Raw genomic sequence first — 15,514 nt, forward strand, 5'->3', positions numbered from 1 at the left:
GTTTAACCCTGTAATGTGAGACTGCTAAGTGAAGTTTCCTTGGCAAGTTTTGGGAGTGATGGCACTGAAAATCCACGCCAACTTTCAGGGTCGACTCTTAAAACAGGAAGGTCACTTTTTTCCTCGTCAATATCAGAGAGACATCAGGGCAAGGGACTAACGGAAGTGCACATGTAGTGCTCCTAGGGGTCTTCCCGTGCAGGGCTGGTCTCAGGAGCCCCTTCGTGGACCTGGTCCCCTTCCCCAACCCTCTTCCTAAAGTTCCTGACGAGTTCACCCGTGCTCAGCCAAGGGCGCCGCGGGCTTCTGGGTCTTTGCCCGCCTCGGCCTCCCTACGCAGTCCCGGGCCGGGTGGCTCGGGGTCGCCGCGTTGGGCCTGGCCGTGGTGGCGCTGGGGGCTCCCGTGGTGGCACTGGCGGCGCGCCCGTGGCTGCAGCAGGTGGGCACCGTAGCACAGCTGTGGATCTACCCGGTCAGATCCTGCAAGGGGATGGTGATGAGCGCCGCGGAGTGCAAGCTCAAGGGGCTGCGCAGCGGCCACCTGCGGGACAGGTACGGCCCAGTCCGCTTTTTGGGCCGCGATGGGCGGCCAAAGAGACACGCCAGGCTACCCTCCGTGGCTGACCTCAGAGCGCTGGAGTCTTGAGGCTTGTGTGTTTTCATTTCCGATGAGCTATTTTGGCGTCTTGAGCTCCTGAGAGATGTGGAATTTGTGCCCAAGGACCCGCCAGTCCACATGCGAACTCATGAATCTGTCCTGGGCGGGCGGTGAGCTTCAAGACCTCGATTTATTTTATCTGCAGCTTGGTGTTTGCAGAGCCTGTTCCTAGGGATCCCGGGGAAAGTTGAAGTCATAGAGCCCAGCCGTCTCAGAGCGGGCCAAGGGGCTGCACCTGTGATCACCGCAGCTGAATGGGCTCACAGTTCAGAGCGCAGTTGCTAAATAGGCTGGGCTCTCTGATTCGCTCAAGCGTGGATTAAATAGTTGAGGCCCAGAGTCCTTTTCCACCGATGCTTTGTCTGGTGGTGAGAAGCTGTCGCTGAATTCCTGGGACTCAGGTTAGGGTTGCAAAACCCCAGGCTGACTCTGAGCTCAAGCAGGCTTGGGGTCTCACTGTGAGGCGGCCTCGGCCTCCTTCCCAGAGCAGCCGCTCAGCTTCAGCCAGTAAGCACAGCTGTAACCAGTCCTGTGGTTTTCCTCCTAACAGCTTCAGACACAGAACACTTCAGCTTCTAGGTGGAAGGTGCGCTCTGCTCCTGTATGCTGTGGGGATTGTAAATATCCTGTGACTGGCTGCGGTTGTTTCTGTAGCCCCTGGGGGCAAAGGCATGATTCTGTTGATCCAGAAAGCATTTATTGAGTTCATGTTACAGTTGGTTGTGAGAACTGGCGCTGGTACCAGACCTGGCAGTCAGTGCTTGGTTTTGGCCATCACACATTCGCAGAAGATGGGATCAGGAGAAGTCAACGGCGGCTCGGGGTCCTAACTGCTGACGTGCTCATCAGAGGTTGAGTTTAGAGACAGCAAGCAGGAAGAAGCACCGGAAGCTGTCAGGCATGACTCAGCAGAGGCAGTAGCAGCTTGATCTGGAAACTGGACAGTGAGTACAAACTTCCCAGGAAAAGAAAAAAGGAGAGGAGTATTCTAGATAGATAGAGGGAATAAACTGGGCATAGACAGCCAGAGAGGACAGTGTGTGCTGGGGGAGAAGTAAACATATGCACAGGTTTTTAGTAAAATTCAAAACAAAGATGTATGTATGAGGTGCATCGCAGCATCATTGGTAGTTGTCAAAAGGTGGAGACAACTCAGGTGTTCGCTGATGAGTGGAGAAACAAAATGTGGTGTAGACATGGGTTGGAGTATTGTGCAACCACAAAGGGGAGCAGGTCTGATACATGCTCTTAACGTGAATGGGTCTTGAAGCACAAAGTTCATTGAGATGAGCCTGATGCAAGAAGAGAAGTTTTGTATAATTCTGGCTCCTGGAGACAAAAAGTGTATTCAAGGTTACAAGAGGCGGGAGAGGAACTGGGGGAAATGGTAGTTATTCTTAAAGGTTTAAAGTTTCTGTTTGGGATGATGAAAAGGTTTTTGGAAAAAGTGGTGATTATTGCAAAACCATGTCTATATGCTCAGTGTCACTGAATTGCGCACGTCAAATGGTGAACATGGTAGAAGTGCTTAAGCATGAATATATTGTCAAAATCTGTTAATGGACACTTGTGTTGTTTTTGCTTTTTGCCGTTGGAATGACACTGCAGCAAACATTGATAAAGCAGTGCGAATGTTTTCAATTCTTTTGTGTTCATACCTAGAAGTAGACCAGATACTTTATGCTAGACAAGAACATTTCAAATGATTTATGAAAAATGCTAAATTAAAAGATAATTTTATTTGGTGGTAAGTTGCTGTGGACTGCATGGATGGGTTGTTCCATGAACTTTCTGAAATGCCTTTGGATGCATGTGTTTCATATTTTTTATGGGTGAAGCCACAGGAAATGTGAGAAGCCCTGGAAATGTGGCTGCATAATGAAAGGCCCTGCTTAGCTCCAGTTACAATCTTTGGTCAGTGTTGTGCAGTGGTGGTCTCATCATTCAATTTCTGCTTGGGATGCCTGAATCCCAGGTCAGAGGGCTGGCTCTTACTCCAGCTATTCTGCACCCAATTTGGCATTCCTGCTAATGCAGCTTGGAGGCAGCGGGTGAGGGTCCAAGTTCCTGGTTCCTGCTACCCATGTGGGAGACCCAAAACTGAGTTCCTGGCTCCTGGATTTAGCTCTGCATAGCTCTGCCTGTTATCGGTACGTGGGGGTACTGAACCTCTGGCTGGAAGATTGGTTGATCTCCCTCCCTTTTCTGTTCCCTCCTGCTTCCTTCCTATAACTTAAAGGAAGAACCATGGAGGGGTCTTTGAATGAGATTATAAGATCAGATTTGCATTTTTCTAAGACCAGACATTGTTACCAGGGAGAATTACTAGAAAAATACTCATCTTCCGGTATCAAAGATTTGGGGTAGGACAGGCAGAGCTCTGTCTGTGGAGGAAGAAGAATAGTCACAGGGAAAACTTGCACCAACATATTTTCCTGCTCAGCCGTGATAACCTACTGGAAGTGATGGAAGAAATATATTTTTTAATTTTACAAGGGTGTATCTTATTAATATGAAAGTCAAATTATATTTTCATATAATTTAAATATACAATATATAGTACATATGCATATAAAATACACATACATACATATGTATATATTTAATATATTTATATTATATATATGCACGTACACACACACACATATATATAAAGAGAGAGAGACAGAAAGACAGAGAGGGCTTCCATCCATTGGTTCACTCCCCAAAGTGTCTGAACAAGCAGAGGTGGACCAAGCTGAAGCCAGAGCCAGGAGCTTCTTCTAGGTCTCCCAGATGGGTGCAGGACCCCAAGCACTTGAGCCTTCCTTCTCTTTCTCAGGTACGTTAACAGGGAGCTGGATCAGAAGTGGAGCAGCTTGGATTTCAACTGGTGCACCTATAGGAAGTCAGCATTGCAGATGACAGCTTAACATGTTACACCATGACCCTGGGCCCCAAGAAATATCTTTAGTGACCTAAAATATCTGCCAAATCTTTTCTTATGCCTGGGGATTCCAAAAGCAAAAATTCACTTTTCTTATTGTGATTATTCCATCCGTGTGCACAGAAATGATCAAAATGCTAATATATCTCACTTCTTTGTGCTGAGAGATAGATTTCACAAACGCGTTCTTTTTCTGGAAATGGCTCTCTCTATTATTATTATTTTTTTTAGGATGTACAGAGTATTGGGAATATTGGACCAGAAAAAAAAAAAGCTATATTAGATCTTTTAGCAAACAGCGAATTTCACAGCATTGGATATTAAAATTAAAAAAATTTTAAAGGGTGTGTGTGTGGGGGCTTCGGATTGGCAAGGTGTACGTGGCAGTGTGTGCTGTGCCTGTGAACTCCATGGTCTGGGGTGGTACAAGCAAGGACGCTTCCGTCCAGCCGAACCCCTGCCTTCCAGGTGACAGGTACAGTGCTTCCTTGTGCCCTTGAACTCTTTGTGTGAAGTAGATTGTTCTTTTCTGCTTGGGGTATATTTAATGAAAGTCACCCGGCTTTCTGACCATTGACATGAAGGCAGAATTAATGTCTTTGATTTCAGTGCCATGAGCAAACTCAAAATGTTCTGCAGATCTTGTAGGTTGGAAACTATAGTTGTTAGTGAACTTTTTGAAATTAACAGGCGGACTGTCTTGCCAGCTGCTGAGCTGGTGTTAGCACAGCGGGGCAGGCACGGCAGACTTAAAGGGAGGAGATCAAAGACAACAGTGCCCGACTGGAGCTCCTGCAAAGACTGCCTGCCTGTCATAGTGCTTCATCCATACCCTGTGTTTTGAACAGGACAGGTTTTGGCTTGTGATCCACAAAGAGGGGAGCATGGTCACTGCTTGCCAGGAACCTCACCTGGTTCTGATTTCCCTGACCTGTGACAGGGACACCATGACACTCAGTGCACCCTACTCAGAGGACCTGCTGTTGCCCATCAAAACACCCACCACCAATGCAGTGCTCCAGTGCAGATAAGCAAAGGGCAGTTCTTACTCTTCCATGAATAACTATTCATGCAGCAATGGAAAGATGAGAGTGATGAAGGGAACCAAGCACATGATCAGCAATGAACCGAGACAGCAAATACACAGTCGGCAGGTCTGAGTCGTCAGCTTGAGGAAGGAACGAGGAAGCAACTTCTGTTGTCAAAGTCCCATGCAGAAAACCGTGGGAACAGAAGCACAACTACACATCAGCAAGAGAAATGTAACACCCCCAAGGGGTCCAGGGCCAAGACACAAGGGGAGTGGGAGGGAGTCCATCCTAGAGCCAGTGAGATGAGATCTGTGTAATGTATACACAAACCTTGCTGTACTGTACTTGAAGCACCTGGGTACTTTCCAAACCTGAGTTAGGATAGGAGTGGCTGTATTGACTTTTGATTGTTCTAATGAGAGGAAGTTCAAATAAAGGAAGGAGCTGCAATTCTACCTGTGGCTGCTCCCTGGGTGCTGTCAGAATGAGGGTGAGACTGTGCTGAGCAGGGCACCTTCAAATGACCAGACTGGTTTTAAAAGGGGGTAAGGCTCTGTGGATCCCCTGTGCAGGTAGCTAAGTCGTTGACATTAATTTGCAGGGTGCATAAAATGCTTCTGCAGGGGTCTGGAGAAAGATTCCAGAATGTGGGGTCAGCAGCTGGATAGAGCTGGGTAACAGTCATCCAGGACAGAGGCTGAATTCCTGCTCAGACGCTTCTGGAAAAGTGAGCTCAAGCATCACCTTGGACCAGTAACTGGGGTCCTCCTCTGCCCCTCTTCATGTCCATCACCTGCACTCACTTCCTGTTCCCCCACTTCTCCCTGGTGCCACAGCATGGGATCACTTAGCACCCTGGACCACACTCTGTGATCTTTTTTGTGTACCCACTATCACCCTGCCTTTGTGCTTGTGGGTACCACTTACAGGAACCTCTCTCCCTCGGCTGCATTGCCTATGCTTCTGTGCGGTTCTTTCTTCTGCTCCTAACTTCAACCATGACTTCTAACATTTTTGGTTTTGACCTTTCTCCCTCTCTACTTTCCTTGGCTACATGCTGCGTTGCCATCTGCCATCATCATGAGGGCTCCTCCTGGATGTTGGCATGGACAGTTCTCTTCTACTATAAGTGTCTGTGACAACTCTGCAGGGCTCTGCTTTGCTCAGAACTCTTCAGTGGCTTCTCATTTCTCAAAAGGCCCAGCCTTCCATTCCATTACACACTCCTCTACAGCTTTGCTGCTGTTTGCTTTCCCAGCCTGTATTTGCAATACGAGCTCTGAACTACAAGCTAGACCTAGAACCTAGCATAATCCCCTGCCTCCTGCCATCTACATTATTTTTAAAAATTATTTCTTTTAATTTGAAATGCAGATTCTATTGATGGAAGGAGATGCATAAGGAAAGAGATTGAGATTTCATTTGTTGGTTTATTCCCCTGATGGCTGCAATGGCCAGAGCTAAGTTAATCTGAAGCCAGGAACTTCCACCCAGTTTCCCACATGGGTGCAGATGGCTCCTAAGGGCTTGGACCATCCTCTGCTGCTTTCCCAGACTATAAGCAGGGAGCTGGATCAGAAGTGGAGCAGCTTGAACACAGACTGGTGCTGGTATGGGATGCTGGTGCTTACACTCAGCTGTCGAGCCACCACACTGACCTCTGCCGTATAGATTCTTGATGCTGCCCCATTCAAAGTCCTCGGCTGTTTTTAAAAAGCTACCTCCTAGGACAGTAGGTATAGCCTAGTGGGAAAGAAGCCTGCATGCCACACAGGGAGTACCTAGGTTTGATTCCTGGCTCTGACTCCTGATTTCAGCTTGCTGCATATGCAGACCTGAGAGGTAACAGTGATGACTGGCATAGCTGGATTCTTGTCACCCATGTGCCAGGGACATGGCTTGAGTTCCAGGAGCCTGCCCAATGGTTGCAGGCATTTGACAACTAAAGTAGAGGAAGAGAATGTTCTCTCTCTTCCTCTTTTTCTCTTTCATTGTGAATGTGTGTATATGTGCATCCCTCTGACATTAAGAGAAAAGTCACCTCTCTGGGAAGTTTTCTCGGATGGCAGACTCTGGCCCCTGGCCCCACCTCCACCTCTCCCATTGCCGGGGTTTGTCCTGTGCAAACTGAGTGTCCCCTGATAGGGGTCCTGGTGGGAAGACTCTCCCGAGGTCTTCTCCAGATCTTCACAGGGCTCTAGGCTCCTAGTCAGGGTCCAGTCAAATTTTCTTCTTTCCCTTTTTGTTGTCAAGTAGAACTTTCCTGATGGTGGAACCTTTACCCTGCTTGTCTATGTGTCCATGCTCTATTAGATTTCTTTTGCACTTAAAAATGTCTCTGGAAATATGTCTCTAATTAATAAATAAATTCCCTGTACCCTCATTTCTCTTTGTTCTTTTCCCATGTTTTTTTGATGTTCACAGTGCCCCCTGGTGGAGAGATGCTTACAGGTCAGACAATGATGCAGGTCACTGTTTCAAAATTCAACATACAGTTACGGTCATATTTCATGCTGTAAAATGAAACGAGACAGAACGGCACAATGCACCTATTCAGAATAATTCACACTCTTGGGAGTAAAGTTCCGGGTTTGGAGCTCTGTCTTGGGGTGCATCTCTTTACACTCACAGAGCTCTGCCTCTGCCTCACCTGCTTGGCTGGCTCTGTCCTCCCAGGTGACAAGGCAGGATGGCAGGCCGATTGCTGTGGTGCTTTTGTTTCCTGAATACTGGGTCCTCTTCCTGGAGTTCCTTTACCTTCTGTCTTGTTGGGCTCAGTTTTCACCTGTCCCGACCAGAGCTGCGTGTAGATCCACCCTCCCTGAGTGCCAGGGCGATCAATGACTGCTCAGTTGAACCAACTCACAACGTGCCACCTGAGGATGCTTCTTCACAAATGTTTTGGGATTTTTTTTTAAAAAAGAACATTGATCTTGAACGTTTTTCATGTGAGTGTCCTCTCTCCATTGCTGGGGTGAATGGGCTTGGCTCACTAATTCAGACTGCCCTGAGGAGCAGGACCCACTGATCGAGCACATGGGCCAGGGGTTAGAGGACAGCAGAGGCTGCTAGTCCTGCCCTGGCCAGGGAGATACCGGATACAGATGTGCGGTGACTTTGGGATCTTAATGCATGCAACCTCAGGCAGGCACAAAGGGATCCGACATGAGCCCTCGCGATGAGCCACGGCTCCCTCAGCAGGCAAGTTCGGTTGGTCAGGGAGATCACCTGAAGAGGTGTTGCCATGATAGTTTTACCAGAGAGAAACAGAGAACATTTCCCTCGAGTGACTGTGTTGATGTTGAAGGCAGGGATCAAGGAGCCGCATGCTGGTCAGTGTCTCCCAGGACCAAGGCAGACGTCGACCATCTGTGGTGCCAGCTCCTGGCAAGTCCAGGCAGATAGATGTGTCAGGAGGTGCTCACCGGGATTTGTACTCAGTCCCCTAGGATTCTTGAGATGAGTTGCTTATTGTCGACATTGAACTGAAAAGGTTGATGGCTTGTCCCAGGTAAGGCTTCTTCCAGTTCCCCTAGGGGTTGGCAATGGAGTTCAGGAAGAGTCCCTTTGCCTGGTCCCCTGTATGACACACTCTCTGAGTCCAGATGCATTTTGACCATGGTGGACCCAGACTGCGGGGTCATGATCAGGAATGAGCCACTGGAAACACTGGAAAAGTAGAACTGGGCCAATGGGGTCTAATTCTTGGGTTTAGGTACCCGGGATAGAAGCGATATCTATAGCTTAATGCCTGTAAAAAGGATGAGGGACCACAGAGGGTATCAGGTCCCATTTCAGCAGCCCTGGAGACTCACAGCTTTGTCCTGACTATTGTGCCAGGTGTCACAGAGGAGGGATGGGGGAGGGTAACTGCTTAGGCACAGCCCTGGGAGACTTGGGGGTAGAGTGGCTAATGGTCAGATGTCACATCTTTCCTGAGAACCACCAGGAAGAAACCCCAGGCATGCTGAAGGCCTGGACCGAAGGGCTGGGATGCCATCCTGCCCTTTACCTCTAGGTGTGAGGCTGTGGGCCTGTACTCTGCACCAATACCTGTGGTCCACCATGATGTGTCCCAGCGGGAGGGCCAGGGGCCAGCAAGATTGACAGATGACTGCCAAGTGCCTGAGCTGCCTGGCACAGTGAGTGGTCAGGAGAAAATGTAACAAGGAGAACAGAGGGGGTTCAGGAGAAGGGGATCTTCTAGAACTGGAGAGTCTCAGGGCGCAGTCAGTGGCTGCTGCTGACCTGGGACCGCCAGCGTGGACCGTGACTACATTAGAGGTGAAGTGTGCTGACGCCAACAACTTCTTTGGAAGTAGAAAAAGAGTGAGGTATGTCAGATTGAGCGGTGGACAAATACATGATACAGGAAATGCCTTTCCTCATTCAGTAGAATTCCAGCAGTGGGTCAGTAGGCATTTTCCAGCAACTTAACTTTTCAGCCTGTGTGAGGCTGTTTGTCATAAAGCATGGGGTGGAAATGTCACCGTGTGTGACAAAGGAGATGACACCAGCAGAAGCAGCCGTGACAGACGATAGTGGTTCTTGAAAAAGTGTCCACTCCTCAACAGAACACACTGGAATCCAATCTTCCTGCCTCTCCATGGTCTCAAAGAGCTACAAAGAGGAACAATGGGAATGGGAATGGGAGAGAGACAGAGGGAAGAACCTGGCACAGGAATCTGGAGCATGGGCTCTGTGATCCTAGCTCATCCTGCTCAGCCAGGTCCCAGCTCTCATCCCTGTCAGATCAGAGGTGCCAGGGCAGCCCCGGGTGCTTCTGTGTGCAAATCAGCTAAGTAATTAACTAATGAAAAAGCAGGTAGAAAATAATAGGTAGAGAGTAAGGGAGGGAGAGAGAAAGAGCGTGTGCTTTATTCCATTGGTTCACTTCCCAAATGCTCCCAACAGTTGGGGCTGGCTTAGGACAAAGCCTAGAGGCATGGACTGCAGTACTTGGGACATCCATCAGCTGCTGCCTTCCAGGATGCACATCTGCAGGAAGCTGGACTCGAACCCAAGCACTCCAGTACAAGATGTGGGAGGCCCATGCAGGGCCTTAACTCATGCACCAAATGTCCACCCATGCCATCTCTTTCTGTACATCTTGTTCTCTGTCCCACCACGATTGACACCACTTGGTGTCACACTAGATTTCGCAATTTCCCTGCTTGCAGAAAACGCCTGCTCCAAGAACTCAGTGGGCTGGTTCTCGGAGTCTTTAGCGCTCCCTCCCTCACTGGGAGGCTGTGTTTATAGAAGGAGTACAACTAACTGACCTCAAACACAGAGGGAAGGCAGGAAGGCTGGCGGGGGGAGGGAATGTCACAGGGAGCCCACCCTCCCTCCCCGCTCCCGACCTTCCGCAGGCTTCACACAGCCCTAATTGCTTCTAATACCGGGGGAGACAGAGCAGCCAGCCGAGGTGTCTTGTCCTATCTCGGACTGAGATTTAAATGGCCACAGAGGTCGTAATTTATGTGTTCGCCCAGACAGGTGGTCATAAATCGGGACGAGAAAGGCCCGACCACGTGCCATAAATCACAGGAAGGGAAGCAAACAGTGATGTCAACGGCCTCTTGCTGTCGGGCGGGTCCCTGGGAGCCACACCGGTCTGTGTGTCTGTCTGCTTGTGCCGTGCTAAGGCTGCGGAGGCTTTGGAATGCGGATGCTCAGCAGTGCCCCCTGTCTGCTGCCTGGCCTCACCTACCGCTGTCCATCACCCACGGGCGGGCTGGGGGGGACACTGGGAGATGAAGAGCAGAGAGAACCGCAGGGGAACCTCCGTGTGTGAAGTGAGGACTCGCAGAGGCAGGGAACAGAGTTCTGCCTGCTCAGAAAGACAGGGAGCGGCGCACCGTGCTTGGTTCAGGGACAGTGGCACACAAGCTGATCCTGCAGGCTTCGGGAGCAGCTGGGGTCTGTTGTAGCTTTCGCATAGCCTTGTCCCTAATCAAAAGAATAGAGCATATGTAGGACACAGGCATTAAGAAGATTTTGCTGGTGCATGAAACCTATGGCGGCAAGGGCATTTGCCACCTGTGTCGCCTGTGCTGAGTTAGGGGGCAGAGGACCATGGTGCTGACAGATTCAAGGGAGAAGACGGAAGCCCAACCACTAGTCTGGCCCCATCACCTACTCCTCATGGTGCGTTGGCCTTCATCTCCATCTCTTTACATGTAAATCTCTGCCTTGTAAGATTTCTTCTGACAGATGAAACTAAGGCAGTAGGTATGATTTTTAATCGGTGGTGAAATGCTGCGTGCACTAGCTATTTAAGCTGTGATCAAGGATGGTGTCGCTTTATAAACTTGACACCTTCTGGGAGGAGGAGGCAGAAGATGGTTCTTTCTGTTCTCTGAGGCTGCTTTAGATGCTAGCTGAACCCACACCTGCTCAGCAGCAAGTCTTTCTGTGGCAATGTGGACCTAGCACCTCCCTGGGGACTTCTGCAGTGCTCTTGAATTCTTAACTAGGGCATACAGGGAGTCGTGCGGCTTCTGGGAAGGTTGTCAGGTGATCAAGTGACCAAGATGTGGCCTCATGATCTGCTGTGGCTGGGACTGAACCCTGACCAGAGATGCTGCCCAGAGCCACGGACTTGGCCTTGGGCAATCCGTGCACCAGCCTGGCAGTGTGAATGATGAGCTGCCTTCCCCGGTGCACAACACTTTACAGTGAGCAGTGTTTCTCTTCACACTACACCTGCGCTCAAGCTGAATGCTGTGTCACAAATGCAATCATGAATTGTTTGCATGGAAAGAGAAAAATGCTCCAAGAAAGGAGATGTTAAGTGATTTCTCGCTTATTAATCCCAACAAATGCATGCGTGTGTGTATGTGTGTACATGATCGTGGCAGGTCAGTGCATGAGACAATCCTGGGCTACCTACCAGTCTAACACTGAATACTTGGCCACTTACAATATTTCCTTATTCCCACAAGGGGTCGCTAATGACCTGGTTTTTGTCTTTCCTTGCCCTGGACGGTGGCTTGGAGGTGTTGCTGGAGGGTGGGCAGTGCTGGCAGGGCATTGTGGTTACTGAGAAGTCCTGGCCAGTTTCCCAGCCAAGAATCAACTCTCCATTCCCATAACTCTTCCCCAAACCAGGAGACCATCTGGCCCAGGTCTCTTTTAAAAGATTAGTTTATTTTGAAAGAGTTACAGAGAGACTAGGAGAGACAGATCTTCCAGCTCCTGTTTCACACCCCAGATGGTGACAATAGCCAACACTGGGTCAGGCAGCAGCCAGGAGCCCGGAGCTTCATCCAGATCTTCCACGAGTTGCAAGGACCTAAACATTTGAGCCATTTTTTCCTTGCTTTTCCCAGGCCATTAGCAGGGAGCTGGATTGGCAGTATAGTGGCCAGGACAGGAACAGGTGCACAAATGGGCTGCTGGCATTGCTGGTGATGGCTTTAACAGCTGCTCCACCATGTCTGTCCCATCACCTGCCTGCTTGTGTATTGCATCCTAGCAGCTTTTAGAGAGTCTGGGTTGGGTGGTACGGTAGCATTTTGGGGTCCTTTATTCCTCAGTTACCTGGTGGTATAGTGAATGTGCAGGGGAGGATTGATGGGAAGATTTCTGTAGATAGATATCACTTGGGTCTGGGGTGTTCTTAGAAGATAGACAGCTAGCAAGGGGCAGATTACAGCCCCGCAGGAGGAGTCCTCAGCATGGAGACCTGGAGACCTGTGTGCTAGCTCCAGATTCACCTCAGAGATGGAAGATCTGGAGCTATTGGGCAAACTGGCTACTCCTCTGACATCTACCTGTAAAATGAGGATGTCACAAATTCCTATATGGGCTTGTTGTCAGGATTTAAAGCGGTAATTGGTGTGTGATTGCTTATAAGTTGTTAATGTGTGATGTACAGAATTCCAAGTCTCAATTTCCTCATGGAGACAATCAGAGCTGGGGTCTCAGAGTCCAGATGTTGTGAGCTGAAAGATATAAGCTTTGATAGTAGCTGATCTGTCCCAGTCCTAAAACAGTCCCGCTCAGACATGCAGTTCCCAGTTGACTCTGGTGTTGCACATTGACAGAAGGGAGGGAGGCCAGGAGAGAAGCCTGGCTTCCAAGGGTTCTGCAGTGGAACCTTGGTATGGAGCTAGAGAATAGCTCTGTAAGGCTGGTAACGACAACATGTCAGGTAGTGGGAACACAGCAGCAGACAAAACAGATGCAGTGCCTATGGGCCTGGAGTTCATGGTTTGAGTGACAGGCTAAAGATGTCCAGAGAACCTGCTCCATTTCATTCTCTTGTGCGTTTATTGGACATTTCTGGTTTGATGGAAAAATTTACAACTACATTAATGTTATGGTTTTTCCTTAAGCAAGGTGGAATGAAATGAATGCTCTTAGCAACAATGTGTTAAATACAAAAAATATATGGTATAAAGTTAGAGTTGACATAGAAGGCAACAGAAGGAATACTATCCCCTGGTGAAGTGTGGGGAATCTTGCCTTGTCATTCCCACACATCTGCCCATGGTCATGCTTTTGGGCTTCCTGAGTTTTCTGCCTGATAAAGAAGTATGTCCTGATCCTGAGGGGGAACCTGATGCTCCAACATGTTCAAGGTGGAATTCTAATACCTAAGGAATGGAGGAGGGATACTCTTGAGAATACCAGAGGAATCACTGAGCTGGTGAGGTGACAAGACATGGAAGAATCCAGCATTGCATGGGTGGAGCAAAGGAGCAGAGGGTGTTGGAGTTGCAAAAGCTGGTTGGGGCCAAGGAAGGGGCTTACACGCCAGACTGAAGGGTTGGAATGTTATTTTTTAAGCACTGGGGAGCCATTGAACATTTCTGAGCCTAGGAATGCTAAGGCAAGAGCAAGATTGAGACAGTAATATAGTGTAGTGTCAACAGTGGATTGAAGGCATGGGGAGGAAGAGGAAACGAGATTGTTTAAGAAGTTAGTCGCGTCCCTTCTAATGGAGTCTGGCCATGTTGGAAGCGAGATTTTGATAGAGGGAATGGGAAGAAAGCAGCAAAGTCTATTGAGGTCGTGCAGGAAGCAGCTCAGGACTGGGCAACTGGCTGCAAGCCCTCCATGCAAAGGAGGGAGAAGATGAGAAAGGGGACCACAGGGCAGTAACTGGGGTGGCAAACCTGGAGGAGAGAGGAGGAGCAGTATTCAGTATCCAGTGTGAACCATTGGTTATTCCCTCTAGGCTTGCACAGAGCAGGATATTCACTCTGTGACACGAGCAGGTGCTATTTGGTCACACTTTGGTGCCAGTGGTGCTCTCTCTGTCTCTTATTCTTCTCACTTTTTTTATTTGAAGAGGATTTGCAAGGGGATGTGATTTTTTCTTTTTTGCTTGCCAGTGGTGCTCTCTGGAGCTGTGCAGTATGGTAGGGTGGGTTCTGTCCCCAGTGGAGGAGAAGCCACAGGTATTTGAGCTCTGACTTCTGTTTGGGGCTCATCAAGTTCTTTATCTCATTGCAACTATCACCAGTTAAACAGAAATTATATAGAAAATCACCTCTGTTTGGATAATATTTTGTTCTAGAAACCCCAGGGGCAGACAAAGTGAGAGCCTGCATAGCTGCTGGGTCAGTAAGGAGAGCCTGGACTATCAGCTGCTTCAAAAATGGCCTCCCAGAATAGCAGCACTGCAGGAAGGTGTTTCAAAACTGACCCTTCATCAAGTTCTTGAGCTTGGGTTTCCTCTTTTGGATTCCATGCCTCTCAGCACCGCCTGGCACCCCTCTGCAAAGCCAACAAATATAGTGTTGGTCATTTGGTAAGACTTTATTATTAACTCCTTTACATGACAAACAGGATTCTGAAAACTACCCATGTAACTGATTCTGAAAAAAGTGTTTTCTCCTGCTTCTCCATGCACCTGGTAGGATTGCTAACCTCAACCATCTCACCACCACTCCCTAGGGAAGGGCAAAAGAAGAGAAAGAGGAAGAGTGGATGAGCAGATCTGGAAGCTTGCTTTCATTGGCCCTGTGTGTGGAAGTTATACAGCTCCTCAAAGTTAGAGTGCCATGGAACTTGCCTTCCCACCCCAGGCTAACTTTTGAAAAGGGCTTAAAGAAGCTAAGCTTCGCGTGGACTCACACATACCTTACTAGGTAGGACACAAAGATTAGTTACTCCTCACTAAGGTATTGATGATTTCTCTGCACACCCCTCCTAAAACTGTTCTGCACCTCAACTGTTGACATATGCCTGTTAGAGTTATAAGCCAGTTTAGACTATCCTAAAATCTGCCAAGTTCAGCAAAATTATAATTCAACACTATAAATTGCTAAATACTAAAATGAAAATAGACATGAGACAGCTGAATAGTACCCTATAGCCATTTTAAGGTGTATAGAAGCCCGTTGTATATAAACTAAAATTGAAATGTCACTGAAGTAGTCACAGGATATGGTTAAGAACTTGTATTTTTTAACATATTGGTTACTCAATACCATGTCAAATAATTCCATAATGTTGTAAATTGTTGTTGATGTTATGTTGGGGCTTTTAATTGATCAGCATGATACTCTGCCAGCTCTGCTTTCACACCAGAGATGGTCTCCCCAAGAAACTGTTGAATTTATTTGGACAATAAGATCCTGGACTCTATGCTTGGTATATGCTTGCAAAGAAAGAATCTTGACTGAATTTGAACTGTAATACTGCAACAAGGTGGAGGAATCCAACAAAGGGGGAGGGCATGGGGAGGGGTTGGGGGAATCCCAGAGCCTATGAAACTGTGTCACATAATGCAATGTAATTAATAATAATAATAAAAAGAAGCTGACCTGGAAGCACTCAATATACCACTTTCCATAGATATTCCTCTGTCTGGCATGACTGCCCCTATGACAGTGTCCATGGTGACTTGGCGCATCCCGTGTAGGATGCAGAAGTGGGACAGCC

The 15,514-nt window shown here is 48.3% G+C and overlaps 1 pseudogene; it reads left to right on the forward strand.

Annotated features, from left to right (window-relative positions):
* Window positions 1-58: 58 nt before the first annotated feature.
* LOC121160112 lies at window positions 59-14,195 on the forward strand (annotated as a pseudogene).
* The last annotated feature ends 1,319 nt before the right edge of the window (window positions 14,196-15,514 follow it).

The sequence above is a fragment of the Ochotona curzoniae genome, unplaced genomic scaffold (assembly GCF_017591425.1).
Source record: "Ochotona curzoniae isolate NIBS_2020 unplaced genomic scaffold, NIBS_Ocur_1.0 contig_430, whole genome shotgun sequence".
NCBI classification, from domain to species: Eukaryota; Metazoa; Chordata; class Mammalia; order Lagomorpha; family Ochotonidae; genus Ochotona; species Ochotona curzoniae.